The 23880-nt window shown below is 43.1% G+C and overlaps 2 long non-coding RNA genes across 2 annotated transcripts in view; one reads left to right on the plus strand and one right to left on the minus strand.

Annotated features, from left to right (window-relative positions):
• Positions 1-23880, plus strand: part of LOC137528458 (uncharacterized) — a 92764-nt gene that overhangs the window by 31309 nt on the left and 37575 nt on the right. The window contains exons 2-3 of the long non-coding RNA XR_011023402.1: positions 12364-12602; positions 16308-16523. This is a non-coding gene — a long non-coding RNA (uncharacterized lncRNA). The remainder of the gene's footprint in view (positions 1-12363; positions 12603-16307; positions 16524-23880) is intronic.
• LOC137528457 (uncharacterized) lies at positions 16200-18278 on the minus strand. The gene is made up of 3 exons (XR_011023401.1): positions 18186-18278; positions 16860-17058; positions 16200-16493 (listed from the first exon to the last, which is right to left on the minus strand). It is a non-coding gene; the product is annotated as an uncharacterized lncRNA (long non-coding RNA).

A 23880-nucleotide genomic window follows, 5' to 3' on the forward strand; every position in this document is an offset into this window, starting at 1 on the left:
CTAACTCCATGCTCCCATCCAGTGACTGACTAAGTATTACCTTGTACTCATACTGTGCTGTGTGATCTGGTTTTCTTGTATTCCTGTATTGTCATATTGCTGTTTGTCACCCCTAAATATTGTCTGTAACCTAAATTAATGTCCAGCGCTGCGTAATATGTTGGCGCTTTATAAATACAACAAATAAATACATAAATAAATAAATACTTATTTTGCAGGTAACTGCCTACTTTTCCTGACCTCTGTCTCATACAGGCCTAACCTAGTGTGGCTGCTATTTCTAAAGCTTAAGCAGGTAACTGCTCCATTTATCAGGCTTTGCAAAAGTGTGGCTGCTATTTCTAATTCTAAATAATGTTTATCTGAGGTACCAAGTACCTAAGTGGTAAGATGTACTAGGGGTCGTGGTGGTGCATCATCCCACGGCTATGACATGTGTGATCTTCTGCAGAAGGAAGGCTATTACTTCCCAAAATGCAGAAGAGGTGGTTGATTGATTGACCTCTGCATGCCACCGTAACAGAAAACAAAATTAATTTGCCAACACTCAGTAGCATAATTTTTTCTATGTAAACTGTAATAACTTTGTCTGTTACACCAGGCCACAGGGACAGCTATCCTGTACCACCTTAAGCACCACCAATATGTCATTTAATCCTACTTAAAGTGGACCCAAATTGAAAATACAAGATTTCAGAAATAAAATCTATTTTCTAAATTATAATAATAAATAGAAACCTTTTTTCAGCTGCACGATGAAAAATATTAGTACATAGCAAGGAAATGAGCAGCGCTACTTAAAAACAGACTAGTGCCTACCTGCAAAAGAGTGCAAGCCCCACTTGTGGGGTCGAATACACACCGAGCATACACATGACCTGTCTACCACTAGAGGAGGATGTTGGTTTCCATTAACAGCTTGCATGCAACCTATTAAGTACTCGTCCCTCCCACTGCGAAGAAGTCAATCCTCCATGGGAGGGGCCTAACACTAACTAAATCCTAACCTATGTACATGCATAGCCTGGGTGCGGCTAATCAAATAAAATCGAAAATTGAAAATTGCGCACAAGGTGGATCAGCGCAACACCAGGCCGCCTCCGAATGGCCTCCATCAGAGATGCGCTGAGCCCCCCCAGGAACTACAAACGCACCTTGAACCCAAACAGAAGCTCTGCATATACACCAAAAGCATGGCTGTTAAGTGGGAGCAGCTGACCAAAAACGAATTACATTAGTACATAGCAAGGAAATGAGCAGCGCTACTTAAAAACAGACTAGTGCCTACCTGCAAAAGAGTGCAAGCCCCACTTGTGGGGTCGAATACACACCGAGCATACACATGACCTGTCTACCACTAGAGGAGGATGTTGGTTTCCATTAACAGCTTGCATGCAACCTATTAAGTACTCGTCCCTGCCACTGCGAAGAAGTCAATCCTCCATGGGAGGGGCCTAACACTAACTAAATCCTAACCTATGTACATGCATAGCCTGGGTGCGGCTAATCAAATAAAATCGAAAATTGAAAATTGCGCACAAGGTGGATCAGCGCAACACCAGGCCGCCTCCGAATGGCCTCCATCAGAGATGCGCTGAGCCCCCCCAGGAACTACAAACGCACCTTGAACCCAAACAGAAGCTCTGCATATACACCAAAAGCATGGCTGTTAAGTGGGAGCAGCTGACCAAAAACGAATTACATTAGTACATAGCAAGGAAATGAGCAGCGCTACTTAAAAACAGACTAGTGCCTACCTGCAAAAGAGTGCAAGCCCCACTTGTGGGGTCGAATACACACCGATCATACACATGACCTGTCTACCACTAGAGGAGGATGTTGGTTTCCATTAACAGCTTGCATGCAACCTATTAAGTACTCGTCCCTCCCACTGCGAAGAAGTCAATCCTCCATGGGAGGGGCCTAACACTAACTAAATCCTAACCTATGTACATGCATAGCCTGGGTGCGGCTAATCAAATAAAATCGAAAATTGAAAATTGCGCACAAGGTGGATCAGCGCAACACCAGGCCATGCTTTTGGTGTATATGCAGAGCTTCTGTTTGGGTTCAAGGTGCGTTTGTAGTTCCTGGGGGGGGTCAGCGCATCTCTGATGGAGGCCATTCGGAGGCGGCCTGGTGTTGCGCTGATCCACCATGTGCGCAATTTTCAATTTTCGATTTTATTTGATTAGCCGCACCCAGGCTATGCATGTACATAGGTTAGGATTTAGTTAGTGTTAGGCCCCTCCCATGGAGGATTGACGCCTTCGCAGTGGGAGGGACGAGTACTTAATAGGTTGCATGCAAGCTGTTAATGGAAACCAACATCCTCCTCTAGTGGTAGACAGGTCATGTGTATGCTCGGTGTGTATTCGACCCCACAAGTGGGGCTTGCACTCTTTTGCAGGTAGGCACTAGTCTGTTTTTAAATAGCGCTGCTCATTTCCTTGCTATGTACTAATGTAATTCGTTTTTGGTCAGCTGCTCCCACTTAACAGCCATGCTTTTGGTGTATATGCAGAGCTTCTGTTTGGGTTCAAGGTGCGTTTGTAGTTCCTGGGGGGGCTCAGCGCATCTCTGATGGAGGCCATTCGGAGGCGGCCTGGTGTTGCGCTGATCCACCTTGTGCGCAATTTTCAATTTTCGATTTTATTTGATTAGCCGCACCCAGGCTATGCATGTACATAGGTTAGGATTTAGTTAGTGTTAGGCCCCTCCCATGGAGGATTGACTTCTTCGCAGTGGGAGGGACGAGTACTTAATAGGTTGCATGCAAGCTGTTAATGGAAACCAACATCCTCCTCTAGTGGTAGACAGGTCATGTGTATGCTCGGTGTGTATTCGACCCCACAAGTGGGGCTTGCACTCTTTTGCAGGTAGGCACTAGTCTGTTTTTAAGTAGCGCTGCTCATTTCCTTGCTATGTACTAATGTAATTCGTTTTTGGTCAGCTGCTCCCACTTAACAGCCATGCTTTTGGTGTATATGCAGAGCTTCTGTTTGGGTTCAAGGTGCGTTTGTAGTTCCTGGGGGGGCTCAGCGCATCTCTGATGGAAGCCATTCGGAGGCGGCCTGGTGTTGCGCTGATCCACCTTGTACGCAATTTTCTATTTTCGATTTTATTTGATTAGCCGCACCCAGGCTATGCATGTACATAGGTTAGGATTTAGTTAGTGTTAGGCCCCTCCCATGGAGGATTGACTTCTTCGCAGTGGGAGGGACGAGTACTTAATAGGTTGCATGCAAGCTGTTAATGGAAACCAACATCCTCCTCTAGTGGTAGACAGGTCATGTGTATGCTCGGTGTGTATTCGACCCCACAAGTGGGGCTTGCACTCTTTTGCAGGTAGGCACTAGTCTGTTTTTAAGTAGCGCTGCTCATTTCCTTGCTATGTACTAATGTAATTCGTTTTTGGTCAGCTGCTCCCACTTAACAGCCATGCTTTTGGTGTATATGCAGAGCTTCTGTTTGGGTTCAAGGTGCGTTTGTAGTTCCTGGGGGGGCTCAGCGCATCTCTGATGGAGGCCATTCGAAGGCGGCCTGGTGTTGCGCTGATCCACCTTGTGCGCAATTTTCAATTTTCGATTTTATTTGATTAGCCGCACCCAGGCTATGCATGTACATAGGTTATGATTTAGTTAGTGTTAGGCCCCTCCCATGGAGGATTGACTTCTTCGCAGTGGGAGGGACGAGTACTTAATAGGTTGCATGCAAGCTGTTAATGGAAACCAACATCCTCCTCTAGTGGTAGACAGGTCATGTGTATGCTCGGTGTGTATTCAACCCCACAAGTGGGGCTTGCACTCTTTTGCAGGTAGGCACTAGTCTGTTTTTAAGTAGCACTGCTCATTTCCTTGCTATGTACTAATGTAATTTGTTTTTGGTCAGCTGCTCCCACTTAACAGCCATGCTTTTGGTGTATATGCAGAGCTTCTGTTTGGGTTCAAGGTGCGTTTGTAGTTCCTGGGGGGGCTCAGCGCATCTCTGATGGAGGCCATTCGGAGGCGGCCTGGTGTTGCGCTGATCCACCTTGTGCGCAATTTTCAATTTACGATGAAAAATATAAAATATTTTACATTTATTGGAGGAACCCCTCCATTCCTTTCAAATTGCCGGGACAAAATCCGGCAAACGGGTGGAGTAGATAGTGTCCGGCAATGGAGGAATTGCTAATGGCTGCCCCCAGTATAACCCTAATTATGAAAAGAGAATGGTGAAAAGCATGCACTGAAATGCTCATAGGTTTGAAGGAGTGTTTATTTATCTTTGTATGTGTCAGAGTGGTGCAACTAAATATTTTTTATAAAAAAAAATGTTTGGTTTGGGTCCGCTTTAAATTACAATCTGAAAAATGATTTGCCTGACACATGACTGTTTTAATATAAAAATGTGTAAAAAATTTAAACGTTAATATACAATGCCAGATATATCAAGCCTCTCATACAGTGGATGCAATGGCCTGTCTGAGGACTGCCGTTCTTTGGATGCAATTACAACGTTGTACACCAATTGACTTAGCATATCTAAAATTGAAACTTTTGATGACATAGCATTTTTAAACTGACATTCTTTTCCGTCGGGTAGGTAGAATGGTGTGGCTGTAGAGTGAAGTCATTGGAAACATTGCTCATTGAGTTTAAATATTTGAAATGTTAAAATTTTAGGTCACAAAAAGTTTCAAAATGTAATAGATAAAATTGCAATGACATGCATTTCTGGTCTCTACTACAGTGGCTGCAAATAACAATATTTAGGCAGGTAGCCATGGCAGCCTTTCTAAAGACCTTTATTCGAAAAATCTAGTAACTAGATGTGTTTTTGGCATTTACGCATGAAAAAAAGCCTCTGCGTAAAATACATAATTTGTACGGAATATTTTTCCATTGATCCCCTCTGCCATGCCACCATCCAGGTTTCTGTACACCTTCTGCACCATTTTTAAAGAAATTGTGATTGCAGAGATGCCCTGAAGGTTTACAAAGTTTGCCTACCATTAAAGTTAATGGCGCTGGCTGCGAACAATCAATTCGCAAAAGTTTGTAGTTAAAAACATGATGTTTGGCTATCCCCACCCATAACAGACAAGGAACACAAGAAATGTGCAGGTGTGTGCAGGTGCTATTTCCTTACTCCACCCTTGTCCTGTCAGCACCCTTTGCCACAACCATTCTACAGTAATGCTGAGAAACATAGGGGTTGATTCACTAAAGGAAATAGCGCAAATAACCTCCTATTACTCGCTCTATTTCCACAGCATGCTTTAAATGTATTTGCGCTGCATGCTAGGCGCGTATACACAGGAGCGCACATTATGCTGCAGGTGGTGCAGCACAGCGAACGCTATTACCTAAAGCCTCCTTCCAGCAAATAAGGAGTGCTCCTCCTGCCCTGAGCCTCTTCGCGTCCAATTACTATGAAGGACATGATCCCCGCACTCTGATTGGCCCAATAGGATGCTTGCCAAGTCACAGCATGCAGCGCATTACATCAGAGGCGTATCTAGAGGGGTACAGGCATGGCTTGTGCCATGGGCGCCACAGCACCATGCCTGCTCCTATGCTACGCTGCCATGTCTGCACCTGTGCTGCGCCCCCATGCCTTCTACTGTGCTATGCTGCCATGTCTGCACCTGTGCTGCACCCCATGCCTGCCCCCATGCCTACCTGTCACTCAAACCTCAGATCAGATTACGATAATTCTGTTATCTGGGGAACATCACTACTTAAATTATGTATGTAGGGCGCACTTGGCTTAGTGATAGAAAAGAGGACAGAGAGGAAAGAGAGGAAATAAGAAGAGATATTTCTCCCAAAAAATAACTTCAGCAATATCCCAAGCCCTAAAATACACAGGCAACCATAACACATGTACATGAGAAAGTATGTGGTGTTTAGAGGGAAAGGGGGCTCTGGCTGGGGGAGGGGGCACAATTTCGGTGCTTGCAATAGGCTCTATATTACCCACATACACCCCTGCATTACATTTACAGCACGCTGTGGAAATAGCGCACGTAACAGGAGTTTATTCAAGCTATTTCTTTAGTGAATTGACCCCATAGTCTGGTTTCTATTGTTCTACCTACTTTGAGTGTTACATGGTCGCTATTGATTAACCCACCCACTAGATGAATTCCAAGAAACACTATATTCAACATGTGCTTTATCACTATTCCAAGCATGTTTTTCTATGAAATATGTTTTGTGTTCACCGCGTTACTTCTGTACTCTGTTTATATTAACTGATCAAAATGATTGTTATAAGAATTTGCCTTATTACATTTTTGGTTTGGTTGACTATTATGGATATTATGGTGAATATATCTTTTGTAAACAGATTAAGCATTAACCTCCCTGGCGGTAAGCCCGTGCTGAGCACGGGCTATGCCGCCGGGAGGCACCGCTCAGGCCCCGCTGGGCCGATTTGCATAAATTTTTTTTTGCTGCACGCAGCTAGCACTTTGCTAGCTGCGTGCAGTGCCCGATCTACCCGCCGATCCGCCGCTATACGCGTCGCCGCAGCCGCCCCCCCCCCCCAGACCCCGTGCGCTGCCTGGCCAATCAGTGCCAGGCAGCGCTGTGGGGTGGACCGGAGTCCCCTTTGACGTCACGACGTCGGTGACGTCATCCCGCCCCGTCGCCATGGCGACGGGGGAAGCCCTCCAAGAGATCCCGTTCTTTGAACGGGATCTCTTGATCTCCGATCGCCGGCGACCACGCCTCGCTACATGAAGGAATTTTTTTTTTTAAAAAAAAGGGTATTTGCTGCCCCCTGGCGGATTTTGACAAACCGCCAGGAGGGTTAATCAGCGTGGACACATTCCAGTGACTTCGGGACCAGAATTAGACACTTGTAGTTACTATCTCCATGTCTTTCTGAAGGTTTCCAGCATCCTGGTCATGTCATTGTCTTTCTCCCCATGTATTTGGAAAATGCATGCTGGGATTTTACATCGGAAGAAGTTACAGGCGGCTCACCAAGTCTCTGGCTAACCATCACTTTTACAACTGTGTGACAGTCCAACATCAAGTGCCAGAAGAAGGGGTTAATGCTTGACAAATCTTCAACAGAAATTGTTCACATAATTCAGTACTATAGTAGTAAGGTACTTTATTTTGAGTATAAACCAAGCTTTTAAACACCCAAAACGCCCCCCAACATCAGCCTCAACTCATAGCAGTCAGCGAGCCTCAGTGCCCCCCTCACCACATGTGAAGTGGAGTATGCAGCAGTGACTCATCTGTCAGTGCCGCTGGGATCTCTCTTCTGCCCTGTCTTCTGCATTCAGTGTCTTATCTTTCCCTCTAGTGGTGCGCATTATAAGAATTGCCACTAGAGGGTGGCATAGAGATGATGAGACACACAATGCTGAAGAGAGATCCAGGTAGTGCTGACAGGTGAGTCACTGCTGCAAGCACCACTCCACTCTGCATAGGGGATGGGGGGCTACTTTATATTGACAGCACATCTGCTTATCTATGCTGGGCTGGTGGCTACTAGTGTTGGGCGAACAGTGTTCGCCACTGTTCGGGTTCTGCAGAACATCACCCTGTTGGGGTGATGTTCGAGTTCGGCCGAACACCTGGTGGTGTTCGGCCAAACTGTTCGGGGTTCGCCCGAACTGCTGAATGGCCAGCCGAACAGGGCCGAACAGGGCCCCTGTTCGGCCGAACAGGGCCCTGTTCGGCCGAATACTGCCCCCCTATGGGGTCGCAGGCATAAGGGGGGAGCATGCCCCGATCGCGGGGGGGGTCGGAAATTCCCCCCACCCCCTCCGCTAGCGCTCCCCCCTCTGCCCGCTTCCCCATACAAAAGTTTAAGGAAGTAAAACAGTACCGGTGGTAGTGGGTGGCTGGCAGTGGGCGGCACTGTGAAGTGAGTGACTGAGGAGGAGGAGTCCGGAGAGTGACGCGTTGAGGGAGGCCGGGCAGCGGGCGGTTCAGCAGTAGAACGGTACTGCCAGCCACCCACTACCACCGGTACTGTTTTACTTCCTTAAACTTTTGTATGGGGAAGCGGGCAGAGGGGGGAGCGCTAGCGGAGGGGGTGGGGGGAATTTCCGACCCCCCCCCCCCCCGCGATCGGGGCATGCTCCCCCCTTATGCCTGCGACCCCATAGGGCCCCCAAAAGCAGGATGTTCGGGGAGTTCGGGGTTCGGCCCGAACATGCCGAACATCGCGGCCATGTTCGGCGAACTTTCCCGAACCCGAACATCCAGGTGTTCGCCCAACACTAGTGGCTACCAAATATTGGGGGAAAATCTGGCTATTTATACTGGGGAGAGGGGCTACTTAAAACTGGGAGCACATCTAGCTATCTACGCTAAGTGGGGGGTACCTAATATGGGGGGCACATCCTGTATTGCAGCATCCCTGCACCCGCTGTGTACCGAGAGAAGCTGCAAATAGTAAAATATTAAATGAAATTACCAATATTTTACTTTACAGGATCGTCTCAAAAAATTAGCATATTGTGATAAAGTTCATTATTTTCTGTATATGACATTAGACTTTCATATATTTTAGATTCATTACACACAACTGAAGTAGTTCAAGCCTTTTATTGTTTTTCTTATTGATGATTTTGGCATACAGCTCATGAAAACCCAAATTCCTCTCTCAAAAAATTAAAACAAAAAAAGTTAACCTTCAAATAATTATGTTCAGTTATGCACTCAATACTTGGTCGGGAATCCTTTTGCAGAAATGACTGCTTCAATGCGGCGTGGCATGGAGGCAATCAGCCTGTGGCACTGCTCAGGTGTTATGGAGGCCCAGGATGCTTCAATAGCGGCCTTAAACTCATCCAGAGTGTTGGGTCTTGCGTCTCTCAACTTTCTCTTCACGATATCCCACAGATTCTCTATGGGGTTCAGGTCAGGAGAGTTGGCAGGCCAATTGAGCACAGTAATAATACCATGTTCAGTAAACCATTTACCAGTGGTTTTGGCACTGTGAGCAGGTGCCAGGTCGTGCTGAAAAATAAAACCTTCATTTTTTGAGAATTTCTTGTCAGTGAGGGTCACACTGTAGTCTGACCCAGTCCTGACAAGAACTGCAATTTACATACCTGATGTTTAACTCTTTCAGGCGAGAAAGAAAAAAAGGATCACAGCATAGTTATTTGTGTGCTAGGCACAATACATACACATGTCTATCTCATCATGTCACATGTCATCTCAGGTATCCTTTAACCCTCCATTGTTAGTGCTTAACCTTAGCCCCCTATCTAATGCCTAACCCTAACCCCAAGGGGCATTCTCATTATAGCCTTTATTCTTTATAAAGAAATTCCCTAAAAAGCATTCATACAAAAAAGCTGGCCAGCCTCCATACCCGCTGCACACTTTTTTTGGCAGTTGGAAGGTGCAACTGTCATTCACTAAGTGCTTTTGAAAATAAAACCCTGAGAATAACCCATGAGGAGATGGGCTAGTCCAAAACTTGTCAGTTCTGTCAGACTTTAACTACCTAATGCAAGTGACAGCAACATAGGAGAAAAATAATTTATGGCTCATGTTTCTCTGGAAGAAACGAACATACTTCTTATTTTTATGTTTTTACATTTATTTAAAATTAGTGACTTCCGTGATAATGGTCCTTTAAATAGTATTCCAATTTAGAACTAGAACACATATTATCACTATACACACCATTCTGTAACTAAATGTTGTTAAATATATATATACATTTTAGTCTGCAGCTGCTATAACTTGGTCTATGCTGCAGCCATAAATTGATTATGACAAGGATTAGAACACATAAAAACCTAACACACATGCGGGACATCAACCTTTTATATATAAAGCTCTGTCTCACCTATAGCATCAAATAGTAGTATATCAAAAATATAAGGAGCCTGAGCTAAGCAAGGTACAGATTTATTAATCTCAGTATACAAAAACACCAAATATGCAAATAGTTAAAATCATTTAAAACTCTCCTAACAAACACCAGCACAACAACAGGATAAGCCAAGTAGACCGAATATGTAGGTGCACCTACTGTATATTGATACCGGTATCTCTTGTAATTATCTTCAGGTCTCTTTAACCAGTCCTATTTATGCTGGCTGACATACATCCAGTAGGTAACCTTTCTTCAACCCCACTCGTGTAAGTATTGCATGCCTCTTTCTAATTCAAGAACGCCCTCATTACATGCAGTAATACAGTGAATAACCCTTCAGCCAAGCAGTAACCAGATATACTCAACCGAGCATTTGATCACCAGCTTACCCCGGCAGCTAGTAATATAATGATGGCATAATCCAACCACAACAGTCCTTCTGATATGTGGCAATTAATGATCACAACAGCCGTCGGCCAGGCCGGTACTCACCTGCCCTTAGTTCAGACAAACAATCTTGTTGCAAGATACGCCTTCCATCAACACTCTTTGCGGACACGCTTAGCTGTTTCCAGAGGAGTGGCGCAGCGTAATTGTATTTCTGCGCCGTAGCGCTATCCAGGTGCGAGGTTTGCTGGGAAGAGGACGGAGGCACGGGGGGATCAGCTAACCCACATGATGACGTCACGGACACGTGACGCGTTTCACCACCAATCAAGGTTTTTTAAGACGTGAAATGCTCCTTATATTTTTGATATGACAAGGATTAGATTGTGAGCCCCACTGAGGGACAGTTAGTAACATGACTACGCATTCTCTGAAGCACTGTGGAAGATGTCAGCACTATATAAATACAGTATACAGGAAAAATAGTAATCTCTCCATCTGTGTTGAAGTTCATTTGATTGGCCCAATCCAAGTTGCATGCAATTAGCATTCAATTTGCATGCAAACCAGAATTATTTGCATCTCAGCGATCATCTCAGGTCAAGTGAACACTCATCTGTGAGGATCTTGGGGATGCACAATTTTCAGTTTGGCTAACCTCTTCATATGAGTTCTGGTTCACCATAAGCTTGCTGGGCAATTTGTAACTCTGGGTGCTTCAAGTTCTCCTCTATAGAGCCACATTAATCCGTGTCATGCATTGATGAGGATCAACCAATCAAAAACGGTCTGTATGCATGTTGGATTATTGTGTCTCTGTACAATTAACAAGCTGACACATGATTGCATTCCAGCAGATGTAGAGGTGTCATTAGCATGCATGGACAACAAAGGATGATTTGCATATTCAGCAGTGATGTATTGTGGGAGACATTGTATGCTCACTCCAACCTCAATTATTGCTAATATCTTCTGTCTTAAAGAGACTCTGTAACAAAATTTTGAGCCTTATTACTTCTTTCCTATAAGTTCCTATGCCTGTTCTAATGTGGTCTGTCTTACTGCAGCCTTTCCTAGTTGCAATGTCTCTGTAACAAATCTTATCTCCTTTCATCTGTCGGCTCTGTCGGGCTTAGGCTGGAATGTGTGGAATGTGCAGCACTGCTTGTCATTGGCAGAAGCTATACACACCCTCTCCAAGCTCTGCATGAGTCACACAGTAAGCTGTTCTCAGCGTATCACACTCTGGGTTAGAAGCCATGTTTTTTGTTTGCAAACACTGCATAAAAATGGCACTTACAAGCCAGGATTGCAGCAGGGAGTGGCAGAAACAGCACAGAGGGGCCCAGGAGAACATAAGGAATAGAATGGTATGCTTTTAATTGTAAGAATTTAAGAGTACAGATTCTCTTTAAGAGGGCATTTTTTTTGTTTTGAATACCATTTTAGTAAGCAGGCTTTTTGGTCCTTTGTAACCCCTTACACACTCCTTGGAGTTTTGGTTCACCACGAGCTTGCTGGGTGATCGGACACTGCAAGAAAGAGCAAACAGCTAATGGAATGCACCACAGAACAGATGCATAGTCACAATTTGTCTGCTAATAAAGTTTGGTTCATACAAATTCTTGTGATGTGAAACAATAATCTATTGGTAGAAAAGGTGGTCACTGTGGGTATACCACGGTCACCTGTATGACAAGGAGAGACCAGGAGCCAAATGGTGCAGTTTTGTGGGTATTAGATGTTAGATTGTAGTATAAGAGTATTTATGCAGTATTTATTGCAGTCCCTGCAACCACCGTTTATCGCCAACAGGGAAATAACTGTCCCTGCTTGGTATTCTAGGTCCTACTGGAACTGGATGGGTGCACTCCTGGTTGGTTCTTCTTGGTTTTAGATAACACCACACCAGGAAGGTGATCACCTTCAAAGGAGATGTAATGTATAGTACTGGAGGGTGGAGGTACCCAAAAATAGGTAATGTGATGAAACAAAAAATAATAAGGGGATATGGAGGGAGGCGTCTTTCAGAGCAGTTTCTAGGCTAAATTGCACCCAGGGCGATGGTGTAAAAATTGTGCCTCCTTCTCCCCAACCCCGTGGACTCACAAACCCTTTACTCTTTAGTCACACAGATCACAAGTATATCTGCCTACTTACTAGTGACCAGCAGCGCATCCAGGAGGAAGCAGAGATCCGGAAAAGGCGAAGAGAGCCCGGAAATCCGACTCCTCCACGGGTGCCACACACTGACAGCGTGCAGCACCGCTACAGAACATCAGGTGTCATCACTCGGTGATGATGTGATGATGACTTGACATCGAATGTAGACAACCCAGGAGGAGTCAAGGAAGGTGATCACACTGGTAATCTTCTTTCTTCTTCCATTTGGCTGCACCGCGCATCACCAACTCCCTAGCGGTTATGTCCTTCTGCCTGTGCCCCTCTTCTTCTACTTGCCGGTTTGCGCCCAGGGTGGCTCCCCTGCCCAATAAATGGCCCTGGTGTCTTTATCACTGGTCTTTACCTGGTTGGGTTCTTACATCTGGAGTGGTAAAGACACCTCCCTCCCCCTTATTATTTTTTGTTACATTACCCCTTTTTTTGGGTGTCTCCAACAGCCAGTAATAATCTATTAGGAACACTTTTTTTGTAGGCAGGGATTGTGCAGTCACACTTTAATGTTCAGATGAAAGGAACATAACAATCTCTGAAGCTCAGTTCACAAGGAGCCTTCCCAACATCAATCAGGTAAAAAGGACCCTGGAAGTGCCCTGGTGAAAAAAGGGCACTGACCACCACTACAGTATAGCTACATCCTCTGTGACTTCATCTAAGCCACGAGTCAGTAGATATATGTCTTGTAGTAGAAGCAGTGCTATGCAGGATTAGGCTTGCTCCTGTGCACATTTCTGGCACTATCTGATGGAGCACTTATTGGTGAACGGGAATATATGTTTCCTGAGCTAATGAGATTGATTTTTACCATTAAAAATACTTTTATTCTCTCAGTTCATAATGACAAATACACTCTATAGCATTATTTCAGAATCACATATCTTCATCATAAATTGTGACAAGAACATAATCTAAGTTTTGTAATAAGCCGTAAGAATAGCCAAACAAAATTTGTGTTTTTTATCTACAGTAGCACTTTTTATTTTTAAACTGGAATTGGTAAAACTGAGAAACAATGTTTTTTTTTCTATTTTTTCCCTTGTTTTCCCATTAAAATTCATAGAAACAAATTGTTCGAGGGAAAAAATGGCATATAATGAAAGCCTAGTTTGTCTTGGAAAAAAAAACAATATACAATATATTTAATTTCTGTGTCATAAGTAGGGATAAAGTTATTTCTGATTAAATAAGGACATACAGTAGCTAAACTGTCAAAACTGCTTTGGTCCATAAGTGGGAAACAAGGTCCGGATGCAAAGTGGTTAAAAGCTGCAGTTAGTAATCATTTGGGAACCTGCACCCTCCAGAGCACACTATTTTATGGGGCACCTCCAGCATCCAAATTACCTCTACTAGCCGCTAATCATGGCTATTAACATTGCTGCCTGCCTATAGCGTGCCCAAAATATAGGCTTATGTGGCAGTGGATGAGTATTTTGGGTTAGGGTGCCGGGGTGTGCTTAGTGTGAGGGGCAGGTTAGGGTTAGGCAATCATGGGGTTGGGCTTCTTAAGGTTATGCATCCCCAGGGGGGCGTTTAGGGTTAGGCATTGCCAAAGGGGTTTAAGTGTTAGGCTGTCAGGCTTGTCTTTTCACCTGCTGTGAGTCAGACTGAATGCCCATATGACTGACATATAACCCAGCACTAACACCTGCAAAAGCGCCTGCCTAATATAAACTGCAACACCCTGCAGGCAGATGTAGCATACAACCTGGCAGAAAGCAATCACCAAACACAGCAGGGCAATGAAACACAGTATACTGAATAGTCACCTGAGGCCTGTAGGCTGAGGCAATCCAGCTGAAGACAAGGTGGCAGAGAATGGCTGAAGTATAATCACTAGACAGATGCAAAGTCAATCAGGTCAGGGTCAGTGCAGGCTGCGTACATGCGAATCCTTATAACAAGCGGGGTCGGTAACAGGGTATCCAAACAGGTCAGGTGCAAGCCGGGTAAGTGACAAGTAATCCAATCTAGAAAAAGCATAATCAAGAGACCGGCACAAGTACTCAGCAAGACAGGCAGTTTGTGTGAGCATGATCTCAGCAACAAGCCCAGCATAGGCTATCATGGGCGATAACTGAGGGCACTCACCTTACATTTATACTAGCACTAATCAATCAAAAACTAAAGGAATCCAAAGCAACCAATCCACAGAGAGCGTGTCAGCAGGACTGCTGACATGCTATGCGCACACGTGGTAATTGTGTACAGCGGCAGAGCGCGTACTGAGAGCGCGTCCGTCGCCTATCCAATGGGAGCTGAGCGCCACGTGCTCCAGTGACGTCAGAGAACGGGCGAGACCCAAGGGCTTGTGCCCCAGCGTGGGTCTCGCCGCCATGAGCAGCCAGTGGACCTTACATAGGCATCATGGGGGCAGGGGTTAGACATCACCAGGGAGGATTCAGGGTTAGGCATTGCTTGGGCTTAAGGTTAGGCACCTTGGGGGATCTTAGGGTTAAGCATCGCCAGGGAGGTTCTGTTAGTGTTAGGCAAGGTTAGGTTCATTCATAGTAGTAATATATATATATAAGTTCTGCAAGCAGGTAGCTGCTATCTCTGGCACGCTCCCATTGATAAATGAAAATTTAGATTTCATTCCATTTAGATTCCATTATGCATAGCAAGCTTTCCTTCCCTTAGTAAAATCCATTCCTAGAGTCATTTAGAAGGCATGTGTATATTATATTTAAACTAACCATAATATCCCGTTCTTCTAAGTGCCAAACCCCACCATAATGATCTCTTGTCAGATTGTCCAAGTTTTCACATAACGTCTTGGCCACCTGAGGTGTGTTAATTCCTATGTTAATATAAAGATGTTTTTGCTGCTATATTTTTGTCAAGGTGTTCAAAAATTAGAAGTGAAAATCTGACATATATTAATACTCGTTCTGTATTTTCCATAGTAACCACAAACCCAAAATTCAACCATAAAAGTTAAAGGTGTCTATAACGAAGGCTAAATCGTATGCAACTTAGTGGAGTGAATATGATTAGCAGGTTTGGCCTGCTTCCATTGCATTCAATGGTATGTAAAGGGAAACTGTAATGAATTTTAAGGGAGCGCACATGTTGGGGTATTTTTGTAATGTTTATCTTAAAGTAATTTTTTAGGGGACTTTCACATTTTTATTGGCTTGCTGTTGCACATTTCCATTACTGCATTTAGCAATACAGATTTTTTGTTTTCACTAGAGAAAAATCATGTTTCACTGTAACCGCATTGTTCCTGTGAGATAAGATATAATCCGCAGAGTGCACAGTTTTCAGTGAGTCAGTATTGACTGATAGCTTTGAATTGAGACAGAATGAACAAGCACTTCATGAAAAAATAATTTTCACATTTTGTTGGCAAAATAGGTGACCCATTTTATGTGTGTGAGGGGGAATTTATAATTTAACTGAGATTAGTAATTAATACTAAATACATATACTCTGTGGCTGGATAGTGTACTGGATAAGGGCTCTGCTTCTGACACAGGAGACCTGGGTTTGAATCTCGGCTCTTGTTCAGTAAGCCAGCAAAAGGAGAAGGAGACCTTGGGCAAAACTCCCTAAAACTGCTACTGTCTATACAACAAGTCCTAGTGGCTGGAGCTCTGGCACTTTGAGTCCACCAGGAGAAAAGCACAATATAAATGTTCTGTGTCTGATTGTGTCCCAAAATCTAGATAATTAAGCTACAAAACTTAAAGGCACACTATTGTGAAAAATTGTAATATATAAAATACATGTGTACGTATAGATATAAGTGTCGGATTACCATAAGGCACTGTAGGCATGTGCCACTGCCTACAGGTGACTGATGATGGAAAGGCGGCTTAATGACTGATTTTAGATTAGTCCATCTCCTTATGGAGGTTTCTTAACGTTTTCTTTATTTTCCAAAGCACTTCCGGGCAGGCACAGGGTACACCAACACAAGGAGGAGATGGACAGATGGTGGAGAGAAGCTGACAGCGGGCTCCCCACTCAGGACCAGCCTGGCATAAAGCGACCATTTGGGGGAGACCCACTGCCTACAGCCCCTGCATGTCTGTCTGGAGAGCCACCTGCTTCACACATGCAGCCTCAGCCTGTGGCGGACAAGAACAAAAACTGAATTAGTGAGTATATCTCTGCCTTATATTCTGTCATAATTATGAAAGGGGGGGGGGAGGGGGGGGCAGGTTGCGCATGTCTAAAAACATGCTGCAATTGACTGGTTATTCAGGCATGCACCACCTCTATTAGGCTGAAAATGCATGCCCTGTGTCCAACACAAATGCTACATTTATTATACTATGGAGGAACTTTGGCTTCCACTATAGTTTGCATGCAAAGTATAATATACTGGACACTTGCACCACGGTGAGGTAGACCTCCGGGCAAGTGGCCTAACCTAAATTAAAAACAACATATGCATAACCTTGGGAGCAGCTAAGTAAAAATGTGTAACTTACATTTTAATGGACAGCGAGGAAGTGTGCAGATAGCTTATTAGAGGTGCTGCACATGCGAGCTGTTGGTCATTTCAGATGCAGCTTTTGTGGTATGCGCTGGCCCTCTCCTCGCTGTTATATTCTGTCATGTTGTTGCATATTTAAATTCATTCATGCAGCTCCTGTCCAGTAGGTGTGGATCCGGATGTCTCTCGGGGTGCTGTCCAAACAAAGACCAGGGAAAAAAATAAATCTTTGCTGAAATGATCCTACCAGTAAGCATGAGGAGCATGGAGGGTAGCATCAGTGTGCCATTGAGGCTCTTTATAGCTTTGCACTCCATCACACAAATCTGGCAGCTGCAGCAGTGAGATCAATATTAAAGAAAATTTCTCCTGAAATCTTGTCTAAAGGCTGGTGCACACAATGCATTGTTTACTTCAGATTGTATTTATACTATTTATGTAGGGAGAACTATTTGGTGGGGGGGCAACTAGACAATAAGGGAATGTTATGGGGGGGGGGCACTAGAATATGGCCAGAGAATACTATGGAGGGTGGGGGAACTACTAGGCTATCAGGGAATACAGTGGGGGGATGGGAGGACTGCCATCCAACATGGCATCAGGCCAGTCAGCTCAGGATTTGATTTGGCCACCCAGCCAGACCAACCAGCATAGCACAGAAGCCAGGCCAGCCAGCACAGCATGCAAGCCAGGTAACTCTGCCTAGTTATGTTTAAGGGACACTGTCTATTTATGTAAAATGCTGCTTAGGGGCGGAACAGCCTCTGAGAATGCATGGGCACCCATTGGTGTAAAGGAGCCCTGTGATAATGGGGGCCATCCTTCAGATCAGGTGTTTTTGTGGCTACACTTGTTATGGGTGTGAAGATCATGATGGCCACACTTGTTTTATGACCCTTGTGAGATGGTCTCCAGGCTGTGAAGGCCACCAGGGGTTGGCGAGGAAAAGAACATTGTGGGCCCCATTAATGTTTTGCTGGGGGCCTCATGAGTTGTGGTTACGCAACTGATGCTGCATATTATTTTTTTATATTAATGGAGAGAGGGCTTCATTCAACATTTTATTGGGCAGGCCTACTTACACCGCTATTATGTTCATGTAAAATTGGCTCCATGACCACACGTAATCTCGTCTAATGCGTGGCCACATGCATTTTGGGTGCGGCTCGCATAGGGTTGCTCTGGATCTTTTAGGACCTTAGCAACACCCCTGGTGTAATCCAATGAAAAAATACAATAAAATATTTACAAAAATGTTAGAGGTGTGTACTGTATTTAGTAAATTGGTCCTTTTTTCTCCTGCTGCTAATCCAGTGGTTACCTAGGTCATCAGCACCCTAAGGCCTTTTTGTCACAGGAAGTTAATAGGCAGTGTAATGCCTCTCAAACTCTCACATCTGCTTGCTGCTGCCTGGGAACTGCTAACTGCTGCCTGGCAACTGCTTGCTGAGCACACAGTCTAACTGCCCTTTTAACTGCCCGTAGAAAAAAGGCCTAAATTGTGCAAGTTGCATACTAATATGCTTACATTTGATTATTTATTATACTTTTTTTTTTACTACACCAGATTGTGGGTCAATCTGCTTTTTTTCCCTTTCCCTTCGATCTTTATTTTTTTTTCTGTTAGCTTTCATAGTGGTAGCAGAATGTCAGAATGTTATTTTTAATAGTCTTTTAAAGGTACTATCAGTGCTTATTACAGTAGAGTCTCAGTTATTGGGAACTCAACTACCTAGCAATCTCAACCAACCAGCACAAATCGCTGGCAGCACAGTGGTGAAGGCCAACTTCTTATGCTGTATGTGGGCTCTGCTGGGCTGAAAGACTGGGCTCCATGGCTCTCCCAAGGTTAATATACTTACAATTTATATATTTTAACATTTAATACAGTGTTCTTGGTATGTATACTGTATAAAGTGGGGTATAGTACTGTACTGTATTTGCTAGGCATATTTTTAACAATGAGTCTTCAGCAACCAGAAAGAGCCCTTATCCGGCATCAGCTGATCCCTGTTGATGCCAGGTAACTGAGATTCTACTGCACAATGAGTAATACAATCTCATATAATATATATTACTATAATTTATTTGGCAAAAATTTTGAGCCAACATTTTAGTGCCAAAAATATTCAGCTACTTCCAGAAGCCGGGAAGGACGAGCACATCGTACTTACGGGTGGAAGTTTCAGCATTAGGTTTCAGCGAGGAATAGCCATAAGACTGTCTGACGTGCAATACACCATATGGGAGAATCTGCCTGATATGCATCTAAGCAACATATGAATGTATTGACAAGCAAAATCCCACAGCAGATAATTTATGATTTCCGTCCAATTTTGTGAACAGCTGTTTGTAAATCACGACTTTGGTTTGCAGCAGACACATGTCAACACAATAAATACACCAGAACGTATGTCGGTGCTGTCATGTGTAATGTATAGATACCCCATATGCTAATTAATTGCCTGATTACACTTCTTATTAGATTAGATCTTCTTTATGAATATGATATTTTTTTCACAGGGTTCTATTTGCAGTATATTAGGTGTCTAGAGCCTGAAGTGGAAGAAAACTTGTCATTGGATTTTATGACTGTACTATTTCTATATATTTTTCCTTACCTACTATTTATGGGCATGTTATATTTTTTTGTAGAATAAAAAAGGCACATTTTTAGCGCAAAACTAGAGCAGTTGTCGAGCAACGAATCATGTTTCAGATGTTAAACGATGGGTTTATATGGAGTTTGTTCTGTTGGGAACAAACGCAAAGATGAATTAACTTGGAAAGATGTGCTAACTTGCAAGTACAAAGTCTTCTCCATGGGAGGGTAGTTATAATTAAATGTCCTATTCACAGAGATAGTAACCTATGATCTATTATCTACCTATTGTCTATTGGTGTGTTAAATCTTGCTTTAATGTATCCAGATGATTACTCCTGCAGTAGGAAATATATTTTGGGGTCACTTCTATCTCCACAAGTGATGCTTGCATTTTCATATGGTGAATACAAGACAAGTCAGAATGACTCGGCAGCACAGGTTATGTCCTTAAAGTGAACCAAGCACCATTTTTAGGACCCAGGGCAGCTCAATAGCACATTTAATATGCATGCCAACAATGTGGCTCATGAATACATTTACATTTTACCTCTTCTTTTTACATTTAAAGGTTTAACAGAGGCCTTTATTATCCTATTTCCTCTTACTTCCTAGGTCTGCCCCGACCGCAGATGTTTCAGGCACATAAGGACTGATGTAAATATTTTAAAAATATTATTTTAAAAATACGTTGTTTTATAATTCAAACCACACTGGTCCTTTCTATCCTGGTTCATTTTCCTTCATATTAACATTTTAAAATTAGTAATATATCAATTGAAAGGATGGGAATAAAGTTTAGAGTCAAACAAATTTTTAGTAGAGAAATATAGATATTTACATAGAAAGAGGAACAAAGTCCTGAAAGAGGGACAAATGAGGAGGAAAGAGGGACAGAGGGAGGGCTCCAGAAGAGGCACTGTCTCTCCAAAAGAGGGACAGTTGGGAGCTTTGGATATAATGGGGCTGAGCTGGGGCGCAGCTACAAACCATGGAGCCGTTTTTAGGGACAGGCGAGGTGGGGTGACACCTGGCATGATCTGCCAGAGGGAGTTGGGGGAAGAGGAATCCAAAAAGTGCAGCACAGTGACTGCTGAAGTGACTCACCTCTTGGAATATTCAGCAGGGGGAGGAATGTATGCAATCTACCTTACCCTTTCTCCATAGACATAAGGCCTGTCTGCCAGGCATCGTATAACACATATGGCCACCATGACCTTCTTTCCATAACAGTGCAGATATCATACCTCTCTACCCATCACGAGGGTGACCACAACACCACCTGTTCTAAAGGGATGCCCTTTTACTGGAGAGAAAGGCGTCAATTCGTCAAAGGCTGTTCGATAAAAAAATAAACAAGTCGGGAAAACACTGCATTGGGTATTTTAGACTTTTGTGTGCTAATTCATCAATATTTTCACAGGTGTGGTAGAAGTTCAGTAATTTACCGACGCCCATTGCCGGTAACAGCAGAGGAGTGTGAGTTGTCTGTGTTGTTACATGCAGAGACAACATTACAATAGTAAGAGGCATCCCAACATCCCTTTAAATGTTTGTTATACTGCCTCTGCTCACTCTAAATCTGTATATTAGTCTCCCTTAGTATTCTAAACATTTTATTTAATTGCCACAGCTTAGATGAACTTCCAGGAGACAGTACACATACCCTGCTTAGGTGATTTCCCCACTAGCTCCTCCTCATCTTCAAATAGGAACCTAAGAGGTTAAACTGCTGAAGGGTAGCAGGGGAAATCTGTTTTGTTAGATCTCTCTCTGCTTGCTGCCTGGGGGGTAGAAAAGCCAGACCCACCTGAGAAGCCTGCAGGTTCTATCAATGGGACTTGCAGGAGACAGGGGCTGTTTCTATTGGCTTCCGCTCCTGTCAGTCATAGGGAATCGTTTCTGCTTCTGTGAGTTTTGTGAGACCTGCAATGATTCTGCACTGATTCCGACAGAGGAGAACTGCCGGTAATAGAACTGTGTTTACCGCATGCTGTAACCTTGATGAATTGACATTTACTGACCTTTGTTGAGGTATTTACCGAAGTCAGTAATTTACCTCACTGCTTGGTAATTTTAGCTTTTCATGTGGTAACAGCCCTGATGAATTGACATTTTCCTAGGTGCTTGGTAAAATAAGCAGTTTTTAGCATTACTGAATGCCATAATGCTTGATGAATTGACACCATTAAATAAGAAGTTGATACCCCACCAGTCCCGAGCCCTCCAGCAAATGCTCTCCAAGTAGATACACCTCTGTTGCTGAGAACAATAAAATCATTGTTAATTGGTTTATATCCATTTGCTTTTTATTTTGTACATATACATTTTAATAAGAAAAATTTCTTTATTGTTTAAAAATATAACAAGTCTGTTTTTGTGTAAGCAGTACTTACACTGAATATACACTGCTTATTTTACTGGTTTGTGCATAGTAGCAATGCAGCTGTTTGGTGACGTGGAAGGCTGCATTTAAAGCAGTCAAAAAATGGTGTTGACCACCACAAAACTAAGGCATTGTTCAAACCTTTAGTTACAAGATGTATGCCAAGTTGTATACCTTACTAATTATAACCCAAAACACACTACTCTTATTCAATTCACTTTTTCACCCAGGAGATAATTTTTCATCTACTGTTTAAAAAAACTTTTCAGCTCTTTGCAACTGAAGAAGTACCTAAATGTATGTTCAATAGTACTGTCGAAAGTATTCTGAGAATTTTCTTGCTTGCTGGTGGCTTAAAATGCATTTTATTCTTAAAGGACACCCGAGACAAAATTAAACTAATGAAATAAACGATTGTATCTATCTTCCTTCTAGTAAAAATTACTTTTTAAGATATTCCACAGTTTTATTTTATTTTTAAATCTACTTTTTACGTTTTAACTGTTTATTGTTTTTGCCCAATAACACATTCATTGAAGTATTCCAGAGCTTAAATGTATGAACTGTTGACCCTTTTTATCTCTTTCCTGCTCTCAGAAGCCATTGTCTGCTAGGAAAGTGTTTTATAGTTGGAATTTCTTATCAGTGAGGGTCACACTGTAGTCACTTCCTGTCTGAGTCAGGACTGAGTCAGCCACTTAAATACCTGATATTTAATTCTTTCAGAGAAAGAAAAAAAGGACAGCATAGTTATTTGTGTGCTAGGCACTGTGCATATACATGTCTATCTCATCATGTCACATGTCACCTTGCGTATCCTTTAAGAGCCCATACACAATTCACTTTTTCTCCTTAGTTTTATCCTGTATTAAATTTTCATAACTTGTCAATAAAATGCATTTTAGGCCCCGTTCACAATGCACGCGTTTCCAGCCACGCTTTGGGAACGTGTGCAGGAGGCCGACACGCACGACATCAGACAGTGCATAGACTGCACTGTCTGATGTTCACACTGCATGCGTTCCGGACCTGTGTGGTCCGGGAACGCATGCTGCATGCATTTTTTACAGAAACGCACGGCTGACCCATTCACTTCAGAGAATTGGATCAGCCACGCAACGCATACAAACGCGGATGGCATGCGTTTGTATGCGTTACATTCCGAATGCATGGCTGTCCAGATTTGTTATGTGAACAGGGCCTTAGGCCAACAGCAAATACGAAAATACTCAAAATAATTTTAACAGTACCTTTCCACCTACTTTTTGGTACTTTGCAGAGTCCTGAAAAGTTATTTTAAAAATAAGTTACAAAAAAATTATCTCTTAGGAGAAAACTCAGGCGAAAAATGATTTGAATAGGGCCACTGCCGCTAGCTATAAACATTGTATACTACATAATGTACCTGATCCAATTCACCTCCTAAGTTTTCTCCTAGGAGATAATTTTGCATCTTCTGTTTAAAAAAAAACTTTTCAGCGCTCTGCAATTGTAAAAGTATCAAAAAGTAGGTGAAAAGTACTGTCAACATTTGTCTGAGTATTTTCTTGCATGCTTCTGGCTTAAAATGTATTTTATTGATATGTGAAAATACCATATAGGAGAAAACTTTGAAAAAAAGTTAATTGGATTGGGCCCATTGTATACTACCCCACCTCTACTTTCCTCCATAGTCCTTTAGATTGTAAGCTTGTAAGGGCAGGGCTCTCTCACCCTTTTGTGTCTTGGAATTTGCTATATATTTTGTTCATCATGTTACAATTGTCACTGTAATTGTTATGTCTACCAGTTCTGTATTACGTACCAGTGTCTATATTTTGTGTATACCATTGCCTGTGTGATTATGTGCCCCATGTTTTGTTCTTACTCTGTACAGCACCACTGAATATGTTGGTGGTTTATAAATCAATAATAATAATAAAATAACAGAAGAATGCTCTCTGCACACTCAGATTTGGTCATTTACTCCAGTGTGCTGTTTGAACAGTGAAAAGAAATACATGTATGGGATCATCATAGTGCTCTTTC

The sequence above is a fragment of the Hyperolius riggenbachi genome, chromosome 8 (assembly GCF_040937935.1).
Source record: "Hyperolius riggenbachi isolate aHypRig1 chromosome 8, aHypRig1.pri, whole genome shotgun sequence".
Classification (NCBI taxonomy): Eukaryota; Metazoa; Chordata; class Amphibia; order Anura; family Hyperoliidae; genus Hyperolius; species Hyperolius riggenbachi.